The sequence below is a fragment of the Pan paniscus genome, chromosome 23 (genome assembly GCF_029289425.2).
Source record: "Pan paniscus chromosome 23, NHGRI_mPanPan1-v2.0_pri, whole genome shotgun sequence".
Classification (NCBI taxonomy): Eukaryota; Metazoa; Chordata; class Mammalia; order Primates; family Hominidae; genus Pan; species Pan paniscus.
The window spans coordinates 19727055-19743108 of record NC_085927.1 but is presented as its reverse complement, the minus strand read 5'-3'; positions in this window follow the sequence as shown (position 1 = coordinate 19743108).

Below are 16054 nucleotides of genomic sequence, written 5' to 3'. Positions count from 1 at the left end.
TGGAATCGGATTGAACTGAATGGAATTCAATGGAGTCGAAAGGAATAGAATCAAAAGGAATGGCATCGAATGGCATGGAATGGAATGGAATGGAATGGACTCGAATGGAATGTACTGCAACAAAATGGAATCGAAAGTATTGGAATCGAATTTAATGGAATGGGATTGAATGGAATGGAATGGACTCGAATAGAATGGAGTCAAATGGAATAGAACCGAATGGAATGGGTTGTAATGGAATGGAATTGAATGGAATGGAAAGGAAAAGAATGGAATGGGGTGTAATGGAAAGACATCGAGTGGAATGGAATGCAATGGAAGGGACTCGAATGGAATGGATTGGAATGGAATGGAATGGAATGAAATGAAATGGAAAGGAATAGAAAGTAAAGGAATTGGATGGAACGAAATGGAATGGAATGGAGTCGAATGCAATAGAATCGATTGGAATGGCATCAAATGGAATGGAAAGGAATGGACCTGAATGGAATGGACTCGAATAGAATGGAAACGAATGGAATGGACAATGGAGTGGAAAGGAGTAGAATGTAATGGAATTGGATGGAACAAAATAGAATGGAATAGAGAAGAATGGAATAGAATCGAATGGAATGACATCGAATGAAATGGAATGCAATGGAATGGAATGGAATGGAATGGAATGGAATATACCCAAATATAATGGACTCGAATGGAATGGACTTAAATAGATTGGACTTGAAAAGAATGGTCTCGAATGGAATTTATTCGAACAGAAAGGATTCGAATGGAATGCAAATGTATGGAATGGAATCAAATGGAATAGAATCGAATGGAATGGAGAGGAATGAAATGGACTGGAATAGAATGGACTCTAATGTATTGGACTGCAACGTAATTGATTTGAATGGAATGGAATCGAATTTAAGGTTATCAAATTGAATGGAATGTTAAGCAATTGAATGGAATATAATGGAATGCAAAGGAATGGAATGGAGTGGAATTAAGTGGAATGGAATTGAATGGAATGGAATCGAAAGGAATGCAATAGAATGGAATGGACACGAGTGGAATGGACTCAAATGGAATGGAATCATTTGGAATGGAATAGAATGGAATGCAATCGGATGGAAAGGAATGGAATTGAATGGAGTCGAAAGGAATAGAATGGAATTAAATGGCATCAAATTGATCAGAATGTAATGCAATGGAATGGAATGGACACGAGAGGAATGGACTCAAATGGAATAGAATCATTTGGAATGGCATCGAATGGAATGGAATGGAATGGAATTGAATGGACCAAAATGTAATGGACTGCAATGGAATGGATTCAAATACAATGGACAAGAAAGGAATGGTCTGCAATGGAATTTCTTCGAATAGAATGGATGTGAATGGAATGCAATAGTATGGAATGGAATCGAATAAAATGGACCGGAATGGAATGGACTGGAATAGAATGGACTGGAAAGTAAAGGATAGCAATGTAATAGATTCGAATGGAGTGGAATCGAATGGAATGTAATCAAATGGAATGTAATGGAATGCAAGGGAATGGAATAGAATGGAATGCAAGGGAATGGAATATAATGGAATGCAATGGAATGGTCCGGAGTGGAATCCGGTAGAATGGAATCGAATGGAATGGAATCAAAGGGAATGGACTGGAACAAAATGGAATCGAACTGAATAGAATCGAATGGAATGGAATGGAATCGAAGGGAGTGGATTGAATGGACTCGAATGGAATGGAGTCAAATGGAATGGAATAGAATGTAATGGAATCGAATGGAGTGTAATTGAATGGAATTGATAGGAATAGAATGGAATGGAGTGTAATGGAAAACTATCGAACGGAATGGAATGGAATGGAGTGGACTGGAATGGTATGGACTCGAATGGAATGGACTGAAATTGAATGGATTCGAATGGAATGGACTGGAGTGGAATGGACTCGAATGGAATGGTGTCGAAAGGAATCGAATCAATTACAATGGAATCGAATGGAATGGAATTCAATGGAATTGAAAGGAATAGAATGGAGTGGAGTGTAATGGGAAAATTATCGAATGGAATGGAAGGGGATGGACTCGGAAGTAATGTACTGGAAGGGAAAGGAACAGAATGAAATGGACTGGAGTGGAATGGACTTGAATGCAATGGAAGAGAATGGAATGGAATGTAATGGAATGGAACGGAATGGAATAGAATGAAAAGGAATCGGTTGGAATGGAATGGAATGGAATGGAATGGAGTCGAAAGGAATAGAATCGAATGGAAGGTCATCGAATGGACTGGAAAACAATGGAATCGAACTTATTGGAATCGAATGGAATGGAATGGAATGGAATGGACCGAAACATAATGTACTCGAATGGAATGGAACCAAATAGAATGGACTCCAAAGGAATGGTGTCAAATGGAATTTATTCGAACAGAATGCAATTGAATGGAATGCAAAAGTATAGAATGGAATCAAAACGAATGGAATCGGATGGAATGGAAAGGAATGGAATGGAGTCGAATGGAATAGAATCAACTGGAATGGCATCGAATGCAATGGAAAGGAATGGACCTGAATGGAATGGACTCCAATAGAATGGAAACGAATGGAATGGAATCAATGGAATGGAAAGGAGTAAAATGCAATGGAATCGGATGGAACAAAATGGAATGGAATAGAGAAGAATGGAATAGAATCAAATAGAATGGCATCGAATGAAATGGAATGGAATGGAATAGAAAGGAATGGAATGGAATGGAATGGAATGAACCGAAATATAATGGACACGAAAGGAATGGACTTAAATAGATTGGAATCAAAAGGAATGGTCTCGAATGGAATTTATTCGAATGGACTGGAATGGAATGGAATGGAATGCAACAGTATGGAATGTAATTGAATGGAATAGAATCGAATGGAATGGACAGGAATGAAATGGACTGGAATAGAATGGACTCGAATGTACTGGATAGCAATGTAATTGATTTGAATGGAATGGAATCGAAGGGAAGGTTATCAAACTGAATGGAATGGTAAGCAATGGAATGGAATATACTGGAATGCAATGGAATGGAACGGAGTGGAACCAAGTGGAATGGAATTGACTGGAATGGAATAGAATGGAATGCAATCGAATGAAATGGAATGGAGTGGAATGCACTGCAATGGACTGGATTGGAACAAAATGGAATCGAACGGATTGGAATCAAATGGAACGTAAATGGATGGACTGGAAAGGAATGGACTGGAATTGAACGAAGTCGAATGAAATGGAACTGAATGGAATGGAATGAAATCGAGTGGAATAGTATTGAAGGGAATCGAAAGAAATAGAATGGAATTGGGTTTAATGGAAAGATATCAAATGGAATGGAATAAAATGGAAGGGACTCGAATGGAATGGAAACGAATGGAATGGAATCGGACGGAATGGAATGGAATGAAGACGAATGGAATAGAGTGAAATTAAAAGGCAACAAATAGATTGGAATGGAATGCAATGGAATGGAAAGGACACTAATGGAATGGAATAGAATGGAATTAAATGTCATCGAATGGATCGGAATGAAATTCAATGGAATGGAAAGGACACGAATGGAATGGACTCGAATGGAATAGAATCATTCGGAATGTCATGGAATGGCATGGAATGGAATGGAATGGAATGGAATGGAATGGAATAGAATGGAATGGAAGGGACCCAAATGGAATGGACTCTAATGGAATGGATTCAAAGAGAATGGACAAGAAAGGAATGGTCTTGAATGTAATTTATTCGAATAGAATGGATGTGAATGGAATGCAATAATATGGAATGGAATCGAAAGGAATGGAATCGAATGGAATGGACAGGAAAGGAATGCACTCGACTGGAATGGACTGCAGTGGAATGGACTGAAAAGGAGTGGAAACGAATAGAATGAAATGGAATGGAATTTACTGCAAAGGAAGAGAATGGAATGGAATCGGATGGAACTGAATGGAACGTAATGGAGTCGAATGTAATAGAATCAAATGGAATGGCATCGAATGGTATGGAATGGGATGGAATGGAATGGACTCGAATGGAATGGACTGAAAAAAATGGAATCGAATGGATTGGCATCGAATGGAACGGAATGGGACTGAATGGAATGGAATGGACTTGAATGGAATGCAGTCAAATCGAACGGAACAGAATGGAATGGATTCGAATGGAATGGAATTGAATGGAATCAAAAGGAATAGAATGGAATTGGATGTAATCGAAACATATCGAATAGAGTGGAATACAATTGAATGGACTCAAATGGAACGGACTGGAAAGGAATGGAATGGAATGGAATGAAATGAAATAGAAAGGAATAGAATGTAAAGGAATCGGATGGAATGGAAAGGAATGGAATGGAGTCGAATGGAATAGAATCAACTGGAATGGCATCGAATGCAATGGAAAGGAATGGACCTGAATGGAATGGACTCCAATAGAATGGAAACGAATGGAATGGAATCAGTGGAATGGAAGGGAGTAAAATGTAATGGAATCAGATGGAACAAAATGGAATGGAATAGAGAAGAATGGAATAGAATCAAATAGAATGGAATCGAATGAAATGGAATAGAAAGGAATGGAATGGAATGGAATGGAATGAACCCAAATATAATGGACACGAATGGAATGGACTTAAATAGATTGGAATCAAAAGGAATGGTCTCGAATGGAATTTATTCGAATGGAATGGAATGGAATGGAAAGCAACAGTATGGAATGTAATCGAATGGAATAGAATCGAATGGAATGGACAGGAATGAAATGGACTGGAATAGAATGGACTCGAATGTACTGGATAGCAATGTAATTGATTTGAATGGAATGGAATCGAAGGGAAGGTTATCAAACTGAATGGAATGGTAAGCAATGGAATGGAATATAATGGAATGCAATGGAATGGAACGGAGTGGAACCAAGTGGAATGGAATTGACTGGAATGGAATAGAATGGAATACAATCGAATGAAATGGAATGGAGTGGAATGGACTGCAATGGACTGGATTGGAACAAAATGGAATCGAACGGATTGGAATCAAATGGAACGTAAAGGGATGGACTGGAATGGAATGGACTGGAATTGAACGAAGTCGAATGAAATGGAACTGAATGGAATGGAATGGAATCCAATGGAATAGTATTGAAGGGAATCGAAAGGAATAGAATGGAATTGGGTTTAATGGAAAGATATCAAATTGAATGGAATAAAATGGAAGGGACTCGAATGGAATGGAAACGAATGGAATGGAATCGGATGGAATGGAATGGAATGGAATGAAGACGAACGGAATAGAGTGGAATTAAATGACAACCAATAGATTGGAATGGAATGCAATGGAATGGAAAGGACACTAATGGTATTGAATAGAATGGAATTAAATGTCAACGAATGGATCGGAATGAAATTCAATGGAATGGAAAGGACACGAATGGAATGGACTCGAATGGAATAGAATCATTCGGAATGGCATGGAATGGAATGGAATAGAATGGAATGGAAGGGACCCAAATGGAATGGACTCTAATGGAATGGATTCAAAGAGAATGGACAAGAAAGGAATGGTCTTGAATGTAATTTATTCGAATAGAATGGATATGAATGGAATGCAATAATATGGAATGGAATCGAAAGGAATGGAATCGAATGGAATGGACAGGAAAGGAATGGACTCGACTGGAATGGACTGCAGTGGAATGGACTGAAAAGGAGTGGAAACAAATAGAATGAAATGGAATGGAATTTTCTGCAAAGGAAGAGAATGGAATGGAATCGGATTTAACTGAATGGAACGTAATGGAGTCGAATGTAATAGAATCAAATGGAATGGCATCGAATGGTATGGAATGGGATGGAATGGAATGGACTCGAATGGAATGGACTGAAAAAAATGGAATCGAATGGATTGGCATCGAATGGAACTGAATGGGACTGAATGGAATGGAATGGACTTGAATGGAATGCAGTCGAATCGAACGGAACCGAATGGAATGGATTCGAATGGAATGAAATTGAATGGAATCAAAAGGAATAGAATGGAATTGGATGTAATCGAAACATATCGAATAGAATGGAATGCAATTGAATGGATTCCAATGGAACGGACTGGAAAGGAATGGAATGGAATGGAATGAAATTAAATAGAAAGAAATAGAATGAAAAGGAATCAGATGGAATGGAAAGGAATGGAATGGAGTCGAATGGAATAGAATCAACTGGAATGGCATCGAATGCAATGGAAAGGAATGGACCTGAATGGAATGGACTCCAATAGAATGGAAACGAAAGGAATGGAATCAATGGAATGGAAAGGAGTAAAATGTAATGGAAACGGATGGAACAAAATGGAATGGAATAGAGAAGAATGGAATAGAATCAAATAGAATGGCATCGAATGAAATGGATTGGAATGGAATAGAAAGGAATGGAATGGAATGGAATGGAATGAACCGAAATATAATGGACACGAAAGGAATATACTTAAATAGATTGGAATCAAAAGGAATGGTCTCGAATGGAATTTATTCGAATGGAATGGAATGGAATGGAATGCAACAGTATGGAATGTAATCGAATGGAATAGAATCGAATGGAATGGACAGGAATGAAATGGACAGGAATAGAATGGACTCGAATGTACTGGATAGCAATGTAATTGATTTGAATGGAATGGAATCGAAGGGAAGGTTATCAAACTGAATGGAATGGTAAGCAATGGAATAGAATATACTGGAATGCAATGGAATGGAACGGAGTGGAACCAAGTGGAATGGAATTGACTGGAATGGAATAGAATGGAATGCAATCGAATGAAATGGAATGGAGTGGAATGGACTGCAATGGACTGGATTGGAACAAAATGGAATCGAACGGGTTGGAATCAAATGGAACGTAAAGGGATGGACTGGAATGGAATGGACTGGAATGGAACGAAGTCGAATGAAATGGAACTGAATGGAATGGAATGGAATCGAATGGAATAGTATTGAAGGGAATCGAAAGGAATAGAATGGAATTGGGTTTAATAGAAAGATATCAAATGGAATGGAATAAAATGGAAGGGACTCGAATGGAATGGAAACGAATGGAATGGAATTGGACGGAATGGAATGGAATGGAATGAGGACGAATGGAATTGAGTGGAATTAAATGGCAACCAATAGATTGGAATGGAATGCAATGGAATGGAAAGGAAACTAATGGAATGGAATAGATTGGAATTAAATGTCAACGAATGGATCGGAATGAAATTCAATGGAATGGAAAGGACACGAATGGAATGGACTCGAATGGAATAGAATCATTCGGAATGGCATGGAATGGAATGGAATGGAATGGAATGGAATAGAATGGAATGGAAGGGACCCAAATGGAATGGACTCTAATGGAATGGATTCAAAGAGAATGGACAAGAAAGGAATGGTCTTGAATGTAATTTATTCGAATAGAATGGATGTGAATGGAATGCAATAATATGGAATGGAATCGAAAGGAATGGAATCGAATGGAATAGACAGGAAAGGAATGGACTCGACTGGAATGGACTGCAGTGGAATGGACTGAAGAGGAGTGGAAACGAATAGAATGAAATGGAATGGAATTTACTGCAAAGGAAGAGAATGGAATGGAATCGGATGGAACTGAATGGAACGTAATGGAGTCGAATGTAATAGAATCAAATGGAATGGCATCGAATGGTATGGAATGGGATGGAATGGAATGGACTCGAATGGAATGGACTGTAAAAAATGGAATCGAATGGATTGGCATCGAATGGAACGGAATGGGACTGAATGGAATGGAATGGACTTGAATGTAATGCAGTCGAATCGAACGGATCCGTATGGAATGGATTGGAATAGAATGGAATGGAATGGAATCAAAAGGAATAGAATGGAATTGGATGTAATCGAAACATATCGAATAGAATGGAATGCAATTGAATGGACTCAAATGGAACGGACTGGAAAGGAATGGAATGGAATGGAATGAAATGAAATGGAAAGGAATAGAATGTAAAGGAATCGCATGGAATGGAAAGGAATGGAATGGAGTCGAATGGAATAGAATCAACTGGAATGGCATCGAATGCAATGGAAAGGAATGGACCTGAATGGAATGGACTCCAATAGAATGGAAACGAATGGAATGGAATCAATGGAATGGAAAGGAGTAAAATGTAATGAAAACGGATGGAACAAAATGGAATGGAATAGAGAAGAATGGAATAGAATCAAATAGAATGGCATCGAATGAAATGGAATGGAATGGAATAGAAAGGAATGGAATGGAATGGAATGGAATGAACCCAAATATAATGGACACGAAAGGAATGGACTTAAATAGATTGGAATCAAAAGGAATGGTCTCGAATGGAATTTCTTCGAATGGAATGGAATGGAATGGAATGGAATGCAACAGTATGGAATGTAATCGAATGGAATAGAATCGAATGGAATGGACAGGAATGAAATGGACTGGAATAGAATGGACTCGAATGTACTGGATAGCAATGTAATTGATTTGAATGGAATGGAATTGAAGGGAAGGTTATCAAACTGAATGGAATGGTAAGCAATGGAATGGAATATACTGGAATGCAATGGAACGGAACGGAGTGGAACCAAGTGGAATGGAATTGACTGGAATTGAATAGAATGGAATGCAATCGAATGAAATGGAATGGAGTGGAATGGACTGCAATGGACTGGATTGGAACAAAATGGAATCGAACGGATTGGAATCAAATGGAATGTAAAGGGATGGACTGGAATGGTATGGACTGGAATTGAACGAAGTCGAATGAAATGGAACTGAATGGCATGGAATGGAATCGAATGGAATAGTATTGAAGGGAATCGAAAGGAATAGAATGGAATTGGGTTTAATGGAAAGATATCAAATTGAATGGAATAAAATGGAAGGGACTCGAATGGAATGGAAACGAATGGAATCGAATCGGATGGAATGGAATGGAATGGAATGAAGACGAACGGAATAGAGTGGAATTAAATGACAACCAATAGATTGGAATGGAATGCAATGGAATGGAAAGGACACTAATGGAATTGAATAGAATGGAATTAAATGTCAACGAATGGATCGGAATGAAATTCAATGGAATGGAAAGGACACGAATGGAATGGACTCGAATGGAATAGAATCATTCGGAATGGCATGGAATGGAATGGAATGGAATGGAATAGAATGGAATGGAAGGGACCCAAATGGAATGGACTCTAATGGAATGGATTCAAAGAGAATGGACAAGAAAGGAATGGTCTTGAATGTAATTTATTCGAATAGAATGGATATGAATGGAATGCAATAATATGGAATGGAATCGAAAGGAATGGAATCGAATGGAATGGACAGGAAAGGAATGGACTCGACTGGAATGGACTGCAGTGGAATGGACTGAAAAGTAGTGGAAACGAATAGAATGAAATGGAATGGAATTTACTGCAAAGGAAGAGAATGGAATGGAATCGGATTTAACTGAATGGAACGTAATGGAGTCGAATGTAATAGAATCAAATGGAATGGCATCGAATGGTATGGAATGGGATGGAATGGAATGGACTCGAATGGAATGGACTGAAAAAAATGGAATCGAATGGATTGGCATCGAATGGAACGGAATGGGACTGAATGGAATGGAATGGACTTGAATGGAATGCAGTCGAATCGAACGGAACCGAATGGAATGGATTCGAATGGAATGAAATTGAATGGAATCAAAAGGAATAGAATGGAATTGGATGTAATCGAAACATATCGAATAGAATGGTATGCAATTGAATGGATTCCAATGGAACAGACTAGAAAGGAATGGAATGGAAGGGAATGAAATGAAATAGAAAGAAATAGAATGAAAAGGAATCGCATGGAATGGAAAGGAATGGAATGGAGTCGAATGGAATAGAATCAACTGGAATGGCATCAAATGCAATGGAAAGGAATGGTCCTGAATGGAATGGACTCCAATAGAATGGAAACGAAAGGAATGGAATCAATGGAATGGAAAGGAGTAAAATGTAATGGAAACGGATGGAACAAAATGGAATGGAATAGAGAAGAATGGAATAGAATCAAATAGAATGGCATCGAATGAAATGGATTGGAATGGAATAGAAAGGAATGGAATGGAATGGAATGGAATGATCCGAAATATAATGGACACGAAAGGAATGGACTTAAATAGATTGGAATCAAAAGGAATGGTCTCGAATGGAATTTATTCGAATGGAATGGAATGGAATGGAATGCAACAGTATGGAATGTAATCGAATGGAATAGAATCGAATGGAATGGACAGGAATGAAATGGACTGGAATAGAATGGACTCGAATGTACTGGATAGCAATGTAATTGATTTGAATGGAATGGAATTGAAGGGAAGGTTAGCAAACTGAATGGAATGGTAAGCAATGGAATGGAATATACTGGAATGCAATGGAATGGAACGGAGTGGAACCAAGTGGAATGGAATTGACTGGAATGGAATAGAATGGAATGGAATCGAATGAAATGGAATGGAGTGGAATGGACTGCAATGGACTGGATTGGAACAAAATGGAATCGAACGGATTGGAATCAAATGGAACGTAAAGGGATGGACTGGAATGGAATGGACTGGAATTGAACGAAGTCGAATGAAATGGAACTGAATGGAATGGAATGGAATCGAATGGAATAGTATTGAAGGGAATCGAAAGGAATACAATGGAATTGGGTTTAATGGAAAGATATCAAATGGAATGGAATAAAATGGAAGGGACTCGAATGGAATGTAAACGAATGGAATGGAATTGGATGGAATGGAATGGAATGGAATGAAGACGAATGGAATAGAGTGGAATTAAATGGCAACCAATAGATTGGAATGGAATGCAATGGAATGGAAAGGACACTAATGGAATGGAATAGAATGGAATTAAATGTCAACGAATGGATCGGAATGCAATTCAATGGAATGGAAAGGACACGAATGGAATGGACTCGAATGGAATAGAATCATTCGGAATGGCATGGAATGGAATGGAATGGAATGGAATAGAATGGAATGGAAGGGACCCAAATGGAATGGACTCTAATGGAATGGATTCAAAGAGAATGGACAAGAAAGGAATGGTCTTGAATGTAATTTATTCGAATAGAATGGATGTGAATGGAATGCAATAATATGGAATGGAATCGAAAGGAATGGAATCGAATGGAATGGACAGGAAAGGAATGGACTCGACTGGAATGGACTGCAGTGGAATGGACTGAAAAGGAGTGGAAACGAATAGAATGAAATGGAATGGAATTTACTGCAAAGGAAGAGAATGGAATGGAATCGGATGGAACTGAATGGAACGTAATGGAGTCGAATGTAATAGAATCAAATGGAATGGCATCGAATGGTATGGAATGGGATGGAATGGAATGGACTCGAATGGAATGGACTGAAAAAAATGGAATCGAATGGATTGGCATCGAATGGAACGGAATGGGACTGAATGGAATGGAATGGACTTGAATGGAATGCAGTCGAATCGAACGGATCCGAATGGAATGGATTCGAATAGAATGGAATTGAATGGAATCAAAAGGAATAGAATGGAATTGGATGTAATCGAATCATATTGAATAGAATGGAATGCAATTGAATGGACTCCAATGGAACGGACTGGAAAAGAATGGAATGGAATGGAATGAAATGAAATGGAAAGGAATAGAATGTAAAGGAATCGCATGGAATTGAACGGAATGGAATGGAGTCGAATGGAATAGAATCAACTGGAATGGCATCGAATGCAATGGAAAGGAATGGACCTGAATGGAATGGACTCCAATAGAATGGAAACGAATGGAATGGAATCAATGGAATGGAAAGGAGTAAAATATAATGGAAACGGATGGAACAAAATGGAATGGAATAGAGTAGAATGTAATAGAATCAAATAGAATGGCATCGAATGAAATGGAATGGAATGGAATAGAAAGGAATGGAATGGAATGAACCCAAATATAATGGACACGAAAGGAATGGACTTAAATAGATTGGAATCAAAAGGAATGGTCTCGAATGGAATTTATTTGAATGGAATGGAATGCAACAGTATGGAATGTAATCGAATGGAATAGAATCGAATGGAATGGACAGGAATGAAATGGACAGGAATAGAATGGACTCGAATGTACTGGATAGCAACGTAATTGATTTGTATGGAAAGGAATTGAGGGGAAGGTTATCAAACTGAATGGAATGGTAAGCAATGGAATGGAATATACTGGAATGCAATGGAATGGAACGGAGTGGAACCAAGTGGAATGGAATTGACTGGAATGGAATAGAATGGAGTGCAATCGAATGAAATGGAATGGAGTGGAATGGACTGCAATGGACTGGATTGGAACAAAATGGAATCGAACGGATTGGAATCAAATGGAACGTAAAGGGATGGACTGGAATGGAATGGACTGGAATTGAACGAAGTCGAATGAAATCTAACTGAGTGGAATGGAATGGAATCGAATGGAATAGTATTGAAGGGAATCGAAAGGAATAGAATGGAATTGGGTTTAATGGAAAGATATCAAATGGAATGGAATAAAATGGAAGGGACTCGAATGGAAAGGAAACGAATGGAATGGAATTGGACGGAATGGAATGGAATGGAATGAAGACGAATGGAATAGAGTGGAATTAAATGGCAACCAATAGATTGGAATGGAATGCAATGGAATGGAAAGGACACTAATGGAATGGAATAGAATGGAATTAAATGTCAACGAATGGATCGGAATGCAATTCAATGGAATGGAAAGGACACGAATGGAATGGACTCGAATGGAATAGAATCATTCGGAATGGCATGGAATGGAATGGAATGGAATGGAATAGAATGGAATGGAAGGGACCCAAATGGAATGGACTCTAATGGAATGGATTCAAAGAGAATGGACAAGAAAGGAATGGTCTTGAATGTAATTTATTCGAATAGAATGGATGTGAATGGAATGCAATAATATGGAATGGAATCGAAAGGAATGGAATCGAATGGAATGGACAGGAAAGGAATGGACTCGACTGTAATGGACTGCAGTGGAATGGACTGAAAAGGAGTGGAAACGAATAGAATGAAATGGAATGGAATTTACCGCAAAGGAAGAGAATGGAATGGAATCGGATGGAACTGAATGGAACGTAATGGAGTCGAATGTAATAGAATCAAATGGAATGGCATCGAATGGTATGGAATGGGATGGAATGGAATGGACTCGAATGGAATGGACTGAAAAAAATGGAATCGAATGGATTGGCATCGAATGGAACGGAATGGGACTGAATGGAATGGAATGGACTTGAATGGAATGCAGTCGAATCGAACGGATCCGAATGGAATGGATTCGAATAGAATGGAATTGAATGGAATCAAAAGGAATAGAATGGAATTGGATGTAATCGAATCATATTGAATAGAATGGAATGCAATGGAATGGACTCCAATGGAACGGACTGGAAAAGAATGGAATGGAATGGAATGAAATGAAATGGAAAGGAATAGAATGTAAAGGAATCGCATGGAATTGAACGGAATGGAATGGAGTCGAATGGAATAGAATCAACTGGAATGGCATCGAATGCAATGGAAAGGAATGGACCTGAATGGAATGGACTCCAATAGAATGGAAACGAATGGAATGGAATCAATGCAATGGAAAGGAGTAAAATGTAATGGAAACGGATGGAACAAAATGGAATGGAATAGAGAAGAATGGAATAGAATCAAATAGAATGGCATCGAATGAAATGGAATGGAATGGAATAGAAAGGAATGGAATGGAATGAACCCAAATATAATGGACACGAAAGGAATGGACTTAAATAGATTGGAATCAAAAGGAATGGTCTCGAATGGAATTTATTTGAATGGAATGGAATGCAACAGTATGGAATGTAATCGAATGGAATAGAATCGAATGGAATGGACAGGAATGAAATGGACTGGAATAGAATGGACTCGAATGTACTGGATAGCAATGTAATTGATTTGAATGGAATGGAATTGAAGGGAAGGTTATCAAACTGAATGGAATGGTAAGCAATGGAATGGAATATACTGGAATGCAATGGAATGGAACAGAGTGGAACCAAGTGGAATGGAATTGACTGGAATGGAATAGAATGGAATGCAATCGAATGAAATGGAATGGAGTGGAATGGACTGCAATGGACTGGATTGGAACAAAATGGAATCGAACGGATTGGAATCAAATGGAACGTAAAGGGATGGACTGGAATGGAATGGACTGGAATTGAACGAAGTCGAATGAAATCTAACTGAGTGGAATGGAATGGAATCGAATGGAATAGTATTGAAGGGAATCGAAAGGAATAGAATGGAATTGGGTTTAATGGAAAGATATCAAATGGAATGGAATAAAATGGAAGAGACTCGAATGGAAAGGAAACGAATGGAATGGAATTGGACGGAATGGAATGGAATGGAATGAAGACGAATGGAATAGAGTGGAATTAAATGGCAACCAATAGATTGGAATGGAATGCAATGGAATGGAAAGGACACTAATGGAATGGAATAGAATGGAATTAAATGTCAACGAATGGATCGGAATGCAATTCAATGGAATGGAAAGGACACGAATGGAATGGACTCGAATGGAATAGAATCATTCGGAATGGCATGGAATGGAATGGAATGGAATGGAATAGAATGGAATGGAAGGGACCCAAATGGAATGGACTCTAATGGAATGGATTCAAAGAGAATGGACAAGAAAGGAATGGTCTTGAATGTAATTTATTCGAATAGAATGGATGTGAATGGAATGCAATAATATGGAATGGAATCGAAAGGAATGGAATCGAATGGAATGGACAGGAAAGGAATGGACTCGACTGTAATGGACTGCAGTGGAATGGACTGAAAAGGAGTGGAAACGAATAGAATGAAATGGAATGGAATTTACTGCAAAGGAAGAGAATGGAATGGAATCGGATGGAACTGAATGGAACGTAATGGAGTCGAATGTAATAGAATCAAATGGAATGGCATCGAATGGTATGGAATGGGATGGAATGGAATGGACTCGAATGGAATGGACTGAAAAAAATGGAATCGAATGGATTGGCATCGAATGGAACGGAATGGGACTGAATGGAATGGAATGGACTTGAATGGAATGCAGTCGAATCGAACGGATCCGAATGGAATGGATTCGAATAGAATGGAATTGAATGGAATCAAAAGGAATAGAATGGAATTGGATGTAATCGAATCATATTGAATAGAATGGAATGCAATGGAATGGACTCCAATGGAACGGACTGGAAAAGAATGGAATGGAATGGAATGAAATGAAATGGAAAGGAATAGAATGTAAAGGAATCGCATGGAATTGAACGGAATGGAATGGAGTCGAATGGAATAGAATCAACTGGAATGGCATCGAATGCAATGGAAAGGAATGGACCTGAATGGAATGGACTCCAATAGAATGGAAACGAATGGAATGGAATCAATGGAATGGAAAGGAGTAAAATATAATGGAAACGGATGGAACAAAATGGAATGGAATAGAGTAGAATGTAATAGAATCAAATAGAATGGCATCGAATGAAATGGAATGGAATGGAATAGAAAGGAATGGAATGGAATGAACCCAAATATAATGGACACGAAAGGAATGGACTTAAATAGATTGGAATCAAAAGGAATGGTCTCGAATGGAATTTATTTGAATGGAATGGAATGCAACAGTATGGAATGTAATCGAATGGAATAGAATCGAATGGAATGGACAGGAATGAAATGGACAGGAATAGAATGGACTCGAATGTACTGGATAGCAACGTAATTGATTTGTATGGAAAGGAATTGAGGGGAAGGTTATCAAACTGAATGGAATGGTAAGCAATGGAATGGAATATACTGGAATGCAATGGAATGGAACGGAGTGGAACCAAGTGGAATGGAATTGACTGGAATGGAATAGAATGGAATGCAATCGAATGAAATGGAATGGAGTG